The sequence below is a fragment of the Primulina eburnea genome, chromosome 6 (assembly GCF_022965805.1).
Source record: "Primulina eburnea isolate SZY01 chromosome 6, ASM2296580v1, whole genome shotgun sequence".
Classification (NCBI taxonomy): domain Eukaryota; kingdom Viridiplantae; phylum Streptophyta; class Magnoliopsida; order Lamiales; family Gesneriaceae; genus Primulina; species Primulina eburnea.
In genome coordinates this window covers 396522-409196 of record NC_133106.1, presented here as the reverse complement: position 1 = coordinate 409196, position 12675 = coordinate 396522, and positions in this window count along the sequence as shown.

Genomic DNA, 12675 nt, shown 5'->3' with positions numbered 1-12675 from the left:
TGATTCTCCAACTTTCATTCTGATATTGTCAAACTTTTGACTAGCAACAGAGAGTTTATTTCTTTTGTTTGGTCATTTCCTTCATATAACTGAATCAACTTTTCCCAAATTTTTTTTGCTGTTTTGTACATCTTTATTTTGTTGAAGGTTGCTTTGTCCAGTGTTTTGTATAGAGTATCTTTGGACACATTGTCAAGATTGGCTTTTCTTTTGTCCTCAGTTGTCCACTCTTCTCTGGGCTTTTGAATTCTCTGTGGTGCCCCTTCAGTTATGACAATTGCTGTGTTTGCTTTTAGAATCTTCATGGGTCCGTCTGTTATGACATACCACATGTCATCATCTTGTGCAGCTAAGTGAGTCTGCATTATGATTTTCCAGTCATCGAAATCTTCTCTTGAGAACATAGGAATTTTATTGAATGAAGTCATGCTAGCAGATTTATAGATCAGAAGTATTCAAGAACAAGATTCAACCGCTCTGATACCACTTGATAGGATCGGTCGTCGTAACAAGAGTGTTTAGAAGGGGGGTTGAATAAACACTTACAATTAAAATTGTTCTTTAATAATATTTGAGTTCAGTTTGGTGACAAACTGAATCTCGGAATCTTGTTGGTCAATAACAATCAGTTAAACTAGAGTAGTTGCGAAAATTAACTGACTGAAAGATAGAATACGAAACTGAAAGAAATATGCAAGAGTTGTTTCTGGATGTTCGGAGAATTTAATTACTCCTACGTCACCCCTTCTATCACAAGGATATGATATTCACTAAAAGACTTTGATCGAGTACAACACTTGTACAGACCCACTTCAGTTTGGACTTACTACTGCCAAAACTGAAACTCTTAGTTCTACACAATATTCTCAGTGCGTAACTGATATTAGCACAATTGAATCTAACAACTTTTAGAGAGTGCTAATAAGCTCAGATTGTAGCCTTGATTGCTACGAGTAATTCAAATGAGAATGAGTTAAGATTTTGACAGAGTAACAACAAGTTTAAGATTGAGTGATCGTCTGTTGTTTTTCTGCTGTTCTTCAGTCATATTTATATACTTTTCTTTCAACGGTAACTTTGATATGCATTTGAATTCTAATATCCGTTGATTGCCACTTCATCATTCCTTGGGCAATGTTCTCTTCATTGATTGTAATACGGAGTCTTAATTGCAACAGCCGAAATACGTTGTTCTATCTTGTAATGATTGAGGTGCGGCTTTCCATATTCAGTTGCTGTCTACTATGTATTTTTGTCGGTTGTTATTTCCCGAGAAACATTCAGTTGAGATCAGTTCATAAGCTGAGTGTATTAAATGATCGGTTTCCAACTGATCAGTTTTCTTTATTAGTTCAGCTGGTTTCAGTTGTTAAGTAATCAGTTGCGTCTTTAGCATATTCAGTTGTCTCATAATTCAGTTAGTTTCTTCAGTTTGTCAAACTCCAAAATTTGGTTTCCAACAGTACCCTTTTCTATTTGGGTCCAAAATTGATTAGTCTTTTAGGAATCCAGACTTGGATCAGTCTAACTGAATGTCCAGTTGCCGTATTCCAGATGATCTTTCTCGATCTGTGTGTCTTGGTGTGTGCTGTGCAGGTGAGACAACATGTGATTTGGCTCTGTTCAACTCATTGTTCGGCCGATATCTTTTCTGAACCGGCTTGTTGTTAAAATAATTGGAGTAGCCATTAGAATAATTCCTGCTGATTCTTTTTGAAGACTGACTCCGTGAGTCTCTTAAAACTTTTGGGCTATAATCAATACCATATCTTTTAGCCTTGTTCGTACTTTCAGTAGACTGTTCCATCAGTTTACTTGGCTCAGTTTGTTCTTGTGCTGCAACTGATTTGACAAAGTGAATGTATTTCCCTTTATCCAAATTCAGTTTCGGTCGAGTATCATTGGAAGACATTTCATATTGGTTACTGAACCCTAAACCAGTTCTGTATATCAGTTAATGCAACAAATGATTTGTTCAAAGCCTGAATAAGCTCAGTTTGCTTTGAATTTTCAAGCATCAACTTTTGAATCATTGATTGATTCCAGCTTCTTTCAGCATTGAGCTCAGCAATTTCCTCTTTTAGACTCAACACATCAACTGATGCATCAGTTGTAATTTTATTGTCTATGGGATTATTTTGCTTTGCTCTAACCTTTTCAAATTTTAAGGCAAGCTTATGATACTCACTAACCATGTCATGAATAGTTGAAATGAGTTCTTCTGTAGTGAAATCAGTTGAGCTAAAGTCAAATACATGTTGACTGCTTGACTCCATTTCTGTGTCACCAGCCATCAGACACTTCACTTCCTCTTCACCATCACTGGAACTGCATGAGGTTTCTGGCTCTGACTCTTCGCTGTCAGTTTCTGCCCATTTTGATTTGCTCTCTTCAGCTAAGAGCACCTCATGCTTCTTCCAGAAGGACTTCTTATCATCCTTGGGTCTCCTCTTGTGCTCATATGACTTCTTCTTTCTTTCAGTTGAGCCTTGACTGTCCTTCTTGGGTTTAGTACAATCAGCAATGAAGTGACCGGGTTTGCCACAGGTGTAGCAAGAATTTGATTCCTCTTTGTAATTGTTTCTCTAATAGTGATTCTTGAAGTCCCCTTGATTTTTCCTCATAAATCTTCCGAATTTTTTGATGAACACTGGCATGGCATCATTTCTTAGTTGATCAGCAACTTTCTCGACAAAACCAGTTGGTTCTGTTCTAACAGCAGCTAAGGCAGTTGTGACTGCTGGAGTAGAGGGTTCTCTTTCTCGATTTTGCAGCTCAAACTCATATGCCTTCAGATCAACAAATAGATCATGAAGCTCAACCTTGTTCAGATCCTTGGATTCCCTCTTTTCCATGGTCTTTACGACCCACTCCTTGAGAAGACCTCTGATCACTTTTAAGGCAACTTCTTTGTTGGTATACACTTTTCCAAGTGCATTTAATTCATTGATGATGCAGCTGGTTCTTTCATCATATTCATACATTGTTTCTCCAGCTCTCATTTTGATATTGTCAAAATTCTGAACGACAACAGAGATTTTATTTTCTTTGGTTTGTTCATTCCATTCGCAAAGCTGAATCAGCTTCTCCCAAATCTCTTTGGCTGTCTTACACATTTTGATTTTATTGAACGTTACTTTGTCCAGTGTTTTGTACAGTATGTCTTTTGCTACATTGTCCAGATTTGCTTTGCGTTTGTCCTCAGCAGTCCACTCGTCTCTGGGTTTTTCAATTCTATGAGGTGCCCCATCTGTGATTGCAACTGCTGTGTTGGCTTTCAGAATCTTCATTGGTCCGTCAGTGATGAGGTACCACATATCATCGTCTTGTGCATCTAAGTGAGCCTGCATCTTGATTTTCCAATCATCGAAGTCCTCTCTGGAAAACATTGGGATCTTGTTGAAGGAAGACATGATCAATAGTTTGAATAGAAATATTCTTAGACAAGATACAACCGCTCTGATACCACTTGAAAGGATTGGTTACAAAGGTGATAAGTGTTTAGAAGGGGAGTTGAATAAACACTCACTGATTATGAATTCTTTTCGAATAATGGGTTCAGTTTTGTTACAAACTGACACTCGGTATCTCGTTGGTCGATAACAATTAGTTTAACTGAAAAACAGTTGCAGAAATAAACTGACTGAAAGATAGAATAATTGAAATGAAGAACACACAATCTGTTTCTGGATGTTCGGAGAATAGAATAACTCCTAAGACGACACCCCTTCTATCAAAAAGATAGGATATTCACTAAAAGACTTTGATCAAATACAAACGTTGTACTGACCCACTTCAGTTTGGTCTTAACATTGCCAAATTGAAACTCTTAGTTCACAAATGCTTTTACAGTGCGTGACTGAATACAACACAACTAAATAAATCTAACAAAGATTTCAAGGTGCTAGAAAGCTCGTAAAGGTAGCCTTGAATGCTACTGATAAATCTGATAAGAGTGAGTTTTGATATCTAAATGCGAGCTGTGATTTTAGCAGAGTAACAACAAGCTTGAATAGAATAGTAGTTCGCGTGTTGTTCTTCTCAGCTGATCTCTTCACCTATTTATAGGCTTCCATCTCAACGGTAATATTAAATATCATTTGAAACTTTATATCCATTGTTTGCCACGTCGATATTCTCTGACATTCGTACACTGCAATCTCTGAAATATGGCGTCCCACTACTAGTTGCAGTCTGTTGTACTATTTGTCGGTTGTCGTTCTCAACTGATGACGTGTACAGCTGAGGGACCAGCTGAAAGATACTTTGCTGGAAAACTCATAACTGATTTGTTTCAAATGATCAGTTCTCAACTGATCAGTCAGTTATATTTTTGCTTCAGCTGATGACGTGTATAATTTATAGCTGGTATGTATTAATCTTCAGCTAGTGGCAACTAAAAGTTGTAATTCTTTGATCAGTTAGCTCGTTTCTTCGTTGCCTTTGATCAGTTATTCAAATGTTTCGAAGCTTAGTTTGTCAAATCACTGAAATTTAGTTTCCAACACTTAATAAGAATATGGTATTTTATGCTCAAAAATTAATCGCAAATGCACGATGTCAAGTTATAGTATAATGTACGCGAGTACGAGTATCGTTCCACTGAAAACTGTATTTTTCAATTATTATTTCTGTTTATCAAATCTTTAGCAACAGAATTTGATATATTGTTTATTACTACTATACTCAAATAAACATTCAAATAAAAAGGTTCGGGTATTAAATAATGAGATATAGTATCTAGAATGGTTGATTAAAATTTAATGAGAAATGAATTTGTTGGGAATTTCAGTTCACCAACCCCTCGTTAATTTATCAATTTGTTCGACAGTGATTTACTCTTACGACAAGATTTCCTATTCAATTGAACACACTCTCTCGAGCTATGTCAAACTAATTCTACTCAGTGAAATAATTGAATGTTTTTAAATATTTATCAAGAGTGAATAGCATATTGATCTATGAAATCCCCTAGTTTTCGTCACAATGAACTATGACTATCAGTGCGTATCCAATTTCATATGTCTATGTAAATTGTAAATCCACGAACTACGCTACTCGTTCCTATCACAAGCTATTCTCTCGAATTCACTCGTAATATAAGATTATTATTAAAGTTAGCTATTCTTTAATAATGATAATGAAAACATTAACACAATCAAGAATAAACCAACAATTAAAATATTAATTAACTAAATCAGAGTTTGGGGTAGGATCCCCTTAAATCTCAACAAATATTGTTCAGTTTAGCTACTAGAATTCATGGTAGAAATAAAGACAACAACGTTTAAAAGATAAAAACTAAATTATAAATACTAGATTTGACGAAAAGCGCGAAGAACGATGCCCGGAAATCTTCGAATCTTCAACTCCAAGTGCAAAAATCCTCTCCAAGGCTTGTGGTGGCTGCTGAATGATGTCTGATTTTCGTGCATAGGTTTTTTCCTTTAGCCATCCACCTTCAAAATTGAATAAAATCCAAATAAGAAACTTTCCCATTTTGGTTCGCGCCAGGGTGGTCAAGTTTCCCAGCCTCAGCGCACGATCTACTGTACTACCGGTGTCTTTCGCAGCCTCTCGCACAGTTTGACCGCCCTAGCGCTAGGTATCCTGTTATTTTCCTTCAGCCTCTCGAGTTGGGGCGGTAAAGTTTGACCGCCCTAGTGCGAGGTCTTCTGCTTGGCACTCATTTCTTTTGCGGCACTCGCGCTGGGCGACATCTTCTGTCCCCAGCTTCTCTTCCAATTGATTTTTCTCTATTTTTCCGCACATTACATACTTAAGTGAGCAATGATCAAATGCAATAAAATAAGAAGAAATAGACATAATGTAAACCCCAAATAACCCAGATCGTTGCAAACTACGACTCACGCAATATATTAAAACACGTAAAAATTACCTCTATCAACCCCCTCATACTAATCTTTTGCTTGCCTTCAAGCAAAATAGGTTACAGACCACAACCAAAACGTGAACCAAACCACAAAGTGAAAGTGTAGAACCCGTAACTTAGACTACGTAGAAGCCATGCATAGTTCTAGTATTTTAAATGATTTTATTTCATGAGTATTTAAATGATTTTCCTTAAGTTAATTATTTTATTTCAGTAGTTTAAATTTTATTATTTCAGTTATTTCAGTGATTCCGGACTGGAGTTGGAGTTTAGAGATAAAATTTAAGATTCAGAAAATATATCCAGAATTTATTTTAGCTAGCAAGTAAGTTCATTTAAGTTAAAAAGGAAGTTTAAAAAATTATTCTAGTTAATTGAGGTGAGTAGAAAATAAATTTATTTAAGTTCCTTAATTAAGGGGTTAAGTCACTAAATTAATTAAAGGATAGATGAGGATTTTAAGGGTTATAAATTTAGTTAATAATCAACATTTCCCTTTATTTTTAAGGATGATTTTCGGCCACCCCTTTGGTGCTAGAACATTCCTTGCCAACTCACCTTTGACCCATTCTTTGTCATTTTTAGCATGATAACCTTTTTAATTACTAATCAAGCTTAATTAATTTATTAGTAAGCAATATCCTAGTCTAGTTATCATGAGAATTTCGGCTATGCACCTCTAATATTTCCCCCCACCAATATTTGATAGCAGCAAGAATTCAAAATTCAAAAAGGTGGAGACTTGGTCTTGATTTTTCCCTATATTTTGCACCCATTCTCCTCACTCTCTTAACCACCATTTCCCCCCTCCATTACTTCGAAATTAAGAGAGAATTTGAGAGAAAAAAACGTGAGTACCATAGCTAGGAATAGAGGAGAAAATCGAGAACAAGCAAGGTAGAATAGAAAGCGCTCCACCTCCTGCGCGCCGGATCGTCTCGTTCTTTCGTTTTCTTTCAAAACGAAACCAGACATGCATATATTCTTCCTTGACTCTTCAATCAACTCTTAATACCATTTATTTTCATTACATGATCATGTTTTATTTAGCAAAAATCGAAATACATCAAGAATTTTTCAGAAAATAAGAATGCAGAATTTTCGATTTTCATGATGCTCTTCACAGGTTCTCTTGTTTTGATGTTTCAGGTGGATGGCTCGACTCCAAGCTCACTAGGCTACATCTAGACACATACTAGGGTGTGTCAAGACCATGTTGGTCCATTCAAACAAGCCCCATGCAAGATAGAATTTGAATTTGACAGCAACTCTTCAATCTTGGCCCTTTTAGTTTTCGAAAAATCTGTTGTGTGCTGTCAAGGGGATGGATCTGATCTAAGCTGCCACAAGGCATATAACCATGGTTAGATCACTTCCCTAGCATTTCTAAGATGTGACTAAGTCACCCTTTTGGTGGCTCGGTCCATGGTGGATCGGTTTTCAAATAAAACAACAAGAACAGCCTCTTCCCCACTTCGGCCCTTCTTTGGTACAACATATGGGTTTCGAACTTTGGTGGATTGGTGTGGATCTTGTTTGGCCTATGGCCCTTAGCCACGGTTCATACCATACCCCAAGATGTCTAGATCGTGCCATGGTCAACCAAATGGCCACTGGAAAGGTCCATGACAGCAAACGAAGCAAAAATCCCCAAGCGCGCAGATTACGTTCTTGGCTAGGAGTGTGGTCTTGTTTCTGGTGTGGTTCAGATTGTGGCTGGCCTAGGGCCCTTAGCCATGGTTCAAACCATTCCTTGGGACGTTGGTAAGAGGTTTTGGTCGGTGGTTCAAGCTCCAATGGCCATTAGCCTCGCAAACGACGCAAAGAAACCGAAGCACAGTTGCTGTATTTTTGGACAGCAACTTGCTGTGACGGTTCAGTGGCTCGTTTGGGTTCTCGGTTGGCTTTTAGCCTATGGCCTTAGACTGGAAAGTGCCTCATTGAGTTAAGAAGGTCATTTTTTCAACCGTTCGTAATTCGGTTCATTTTTGAGGTCGTACGATAATTTACGGTGCGATGTGCCAAATTGACTCTCGAAAGAGCGTTTCATGTTTTGGCCTCCATCCACCTAGATTTCGGCCCTAACTATTTTTGGAGCATTAATTCATCATTTTAAGAGTATTTTAATCATGACTATATGATGTTTCATTGTTGGTTCGGGTTGGTTCGGAGTCATGATTAAATACGAAGTCATTAGGCGCATTTGTCTCAGTTTTTGGATTTAATTGCATAGTTTGGTCAAGTAAAAGCTATTGAATATTTTTCATGACATATGCAGGTTGCAGCGAGCCTGGGAGCGATCCAATGCATCAGTAAAATTATTACAGGATATTTAATTGTGAGAATTAATTATATTACATGCAAAAATATTCATTTTGAGATTTATGCGATATTGCTTGTGGTCACTTTACTATCATGATTAAATCCGGTCCCCAGTTACCGGTCCGGTCACCAGTTACCGGTCAGTTCAGTTTTTTCACCCAGTATACTGTGGCAGTAGTCTGATCAGACGTAAATCCGGTCACCAGTTACCGGTCCGGTCCCCAGTATCGGTCAGCTCAGTTCAGTTCAGTTCAGTTCAGGGACTACTTGCGAAGACCATAATCTCACCAGAAAATTTTTACAAGCTATTTCAGTACAGGGCTCCAAGGAGCAAACATTTTTACTATGATTTTTCAGTTCAGTTATGCACGTATTGTAATTGCTCATGACAAGTTATTTTCACGTATGCCTCATGACATGCTATTTTTATCCCGTGCAAATTTTACTATATTATCTACTTGTTATTTACGATATATGCCTGTTGAGTCTTTAGACTCACTAGACTTGATTGTTGTAGGTACTGATGATGTCGGGATCGAGGGCGGGGACCAGTGAGCTAGCTTGGGTCGACAGTAGTGGCCCTCGAGGACCTCAGTTTCAGCACTTGCCATTTTATTTTTGATGCTCAAATATTTTATCAGTTGTTGAATACTTTAACTTGTTATTTTGGCAAGTAATAATTTCTTCCGCTGCTATTTTGAACGTTAAACATTTTATCAGTTTTTGGTATGAATGAAGCACTCCATTTATTTTAAAAGAAAAATTTTAAATTTCCCGCAAATTTTCAAAGTAAGGATTTTTAGGCCTTTATAGAAAGTACTAAAAACAACTAAATTGATGGCGAACAGCAAACTGACATCCCATTGCCTCAGCGGGATTTTGAACTACATTCAATTAGTTAACTCACAACATCTATTAACACCCTTTTTTTGAAGCATCTTATAGTATTTTGATTTGACTAGAAAATGTGCTCGTGTGTGTGTGCTATGTGGGTTTCACCAGCTCGTGCTTCAGATAGTTTCATTCGCAAATCATGCAAGTCACCAAATCAACACAAGTTTCTCTATCCTGAATTCTGTTTCTATTCGTGACCAATCAGTAAACACAAAGTGGCAGAATTTCATAGTTGTCCAACAAGAATTAGGGAGTCAATATCCATAAATGTTTCAACCGGTTCAAAAAGATGGGGAGTACACTGATCATTTTCATTATGCATTTGTCAGCATTTTTAGCTGACATTCCTCAATGCCTCACATCTCCATCTTTTTAGCCTCGGGATAGGATTTCATTCTTTTTTGGCTCCACCACACCTTACATCCCCTTTTTTTTTCTTCACATTCTAATTCTTTTTTATCAAGTGCATAATTTTTCATGTATACTCCCTGGGCTTTGAATAGAGGGTATGTTCATTTATCTGGCTCAGGGGGGACTTTTGAGGTTCGATGCATGATTGGGCGAAGATTATTCCAGGGGGATTAAAGTTTTCTACTCGAGTGTATGCCACTGGTTAGTCACGACTGTTAACAGAAATTCATTCAAGTTCGACTCGCATCTCATGTTTTTCTAGTTTCCTCAAAGATTTTTAAACTCAACTGTCATTTACATTACTACCAAAACCCACGATGTGTGCATATACAAATTCACCATTCGCCGGGGTATTCATAATGAGTGATAAGACTAAGCAACATGCAGTTCATCTAACCTAAAATTATTATTGGCTACAAACTCACTTGTTTCACCATCAACTGATACACATGCAAGACACAAACTAAATGACCCCCTCATACTAAGAGTGTGCCATGTCCCCATGGCACAAAAGAAAAAAAAGCTGAAACACATAAACGAACATATGAATGCAGAACATGGGCACAAATGCAAAATAGATGACGGAAGGAAACAACAATAAGCACCAAATATAGAATGCAGTAGAAAATAAAATAAAATAAAAGAATGGGAAACTTTGAACTCCCCTGATCACAGCTCATCGTCCTCGTCCTCGGGTGGCACCACGCAAAGCTCCAAATCTTCGGCCTGTGGATAAGCATACTGGAAAGGGAATGGAGGCGGGAATGCCGGTGGTGGTGGGTAAGTGGTGGTGTCAAGGCCCATGTGCGGTGCCATCCCGCGTACTAGAGACTCCATCGATTCCATGTGTGCACTGTTGACAGTGTTATACTGATCTTGATGGACCGCAAATCCACACAACTCGTCAAACTTATCAATAATGGACCGTCGGCGGGGCTGTGGGGGTAGTGGTGGGTGGTTGGAGGCTGCCTCCTCCTCGGGTAATTTTGAGAAGTCGATAGCACGCTTGCCTCTCTTCGTCTTCATCCACGAGTCGTCAATGGGCTTCATTGGTTGTAACCATTCTTCCTCCACATTGACAACTACCCCGGCTCAAACACAGCTCGGTAATAATGGTAGGAAAGAATAGGGCGATGCTCGAGCTTTGTATGAACTGCTATATCTGAGAAAAGATCAGTCAGCCCACATTAATGGGAATGCCCTCCATCAGTGTGTAGACCAGGATTGCGCGGTCTTTCTGAATGTCACTGGTATGTGACATCGGCATCAATCTTTTTGAGAGGAACGACCACACCGCAGGCCTAAACAATAAATATTTTTCCAGAAAGCAACTTGGAGTCTTCCACCTAGCCCACGGGTAACATATGGTTTGCATAATGAACTCAAAATTCGGATTGGCGATTAACGCCTCTAAATCAGACTCATCAACCACAGGGGTAACCAACAATGCATTTAGTGTGGTTGACTCAAAGGAGACCAACTTACCCCGTACCATAGCCACTCCATCAGTTCGCTCGGCGGCATTGGCGTAAAATTCACGCACAAGTGGAATCACCACAGCCTTAGGCGGAACACAAAAAGATTCTCATCCCCATTCCTCGATAGCATGCAACAAATCTAATGATCTAGAGGATAAATCAAATCCTCGCTCCGGAATAGGAATACTATTAATTTTAGCATGCTCATATCTATTTCGGGCTTCCTCATTGACAAATTTACCTCTAGTACCAGACAAAGAGGAAGAAGAGGCTTGTGTTACCTTAGATTTCTTCGAAGACATGTATGCATGTGGGTGTGGAGAGATACCAAGGCTAATCCACTACCTCTTGCAGAAATTGAAGGAAGAACGGAGTCATCAGCGGCTTGAGTGTTGTGGGAGTGTAGGAACTCGAGTTCTTGCAAATCGAGAGGGGAAGATTGAACGTGAGGGGCGAAATTTGCAGAGATTTCAACGGGGGGAAAAAATTAGGGGCGCGCAGAGTGAGAAGAGAAAGGGAAGGGGACGGTTTTATAACGCGGCGCGCTGGGGCGGTAAATTTTGGCCACCCTAGCGTGCTGCGTTCTGGTGAAAATCAAAGGGGTCGTGCTGGGGAGGTCAAGTTTTACGCCCTAGCGCGATGCCCACTGTCCCCATCGCGCCAAGGAGTCTCGCTGGGGCGGTAGAGTAATACCGCCCTAGCGCAATCACCTCGGGTTTTTGCAGTGATTTTTTAATAATAAAATAAAAAAATCAAATTAAGTGCAAGATAAGGGGGAGAGATGTAGTTCTCCATTTATAGTCGAGAGCTTGACTGTCAGCCAGTTTTAATTTGGATTGTCTTGGAACCGGGTGATTCCAAGCTGTGGCTCAATTGTGCCACCCCTGTAGTGCTTCATCGTTGGGCATTGACCGTAAATGTCTCATCCTTTCCATCTTGAAATTCCACGGCTCCTGATAGGTAAACTTTAGAAATCACGAATGGCCAGACATCGTGAATTCAATTTTCTGGGAAACAGTCGCAACCGGGGGATGTAGAGTAGGACATTGTCGTTTTCCTTGATTTCCCTTTCGATGATTCGCCTGTCATGAGCCCTCTTTGTCTTTTCCTTGTATGACAGTGCGAGATCATATGCTAGATTCTAGAATTCCTCCAACTGATCCAATTGAAGCAGACGTCGTTCACCTGCATCAATAAAGTTAAAGTTTAGTGCTTTTGTTGCCCAATATGCCCGATGCTCTAACTCTACGGGTAGATGAAATGCTTTACCAAACAATAACCTATATGGTGGAGTGCCTATATGTGTTTTGAAAGCAGTCCTATATGTCCAAAGAGCATCATCTAACCTCACTGACCAGTCTTTCTAACTGACACCTACCACTTGTTCTGAAATCCTTTTCCGAAATCCGCTTGATCTCTCGGTTTGACACTTCCACTTGACCACTCGTCTGGGGGTGATAGGGGGTAGAGCTCTTATGTGTGACACAGTATTTGCTCAAAAGTTTTTCAAAGAGTTTGTTGCAAAAATGGGTGCCACCATCACTGATGATTGCTCGTGGTGTCCCAAACCTGTTAAAAATATTTTTCTTTCAAAATTTCAGGACCACTTGAGCATCATTAGTGGCATATGATTCTGCCTCTACCCACTTAAACACATAGTCAACTGCCACCAAAATA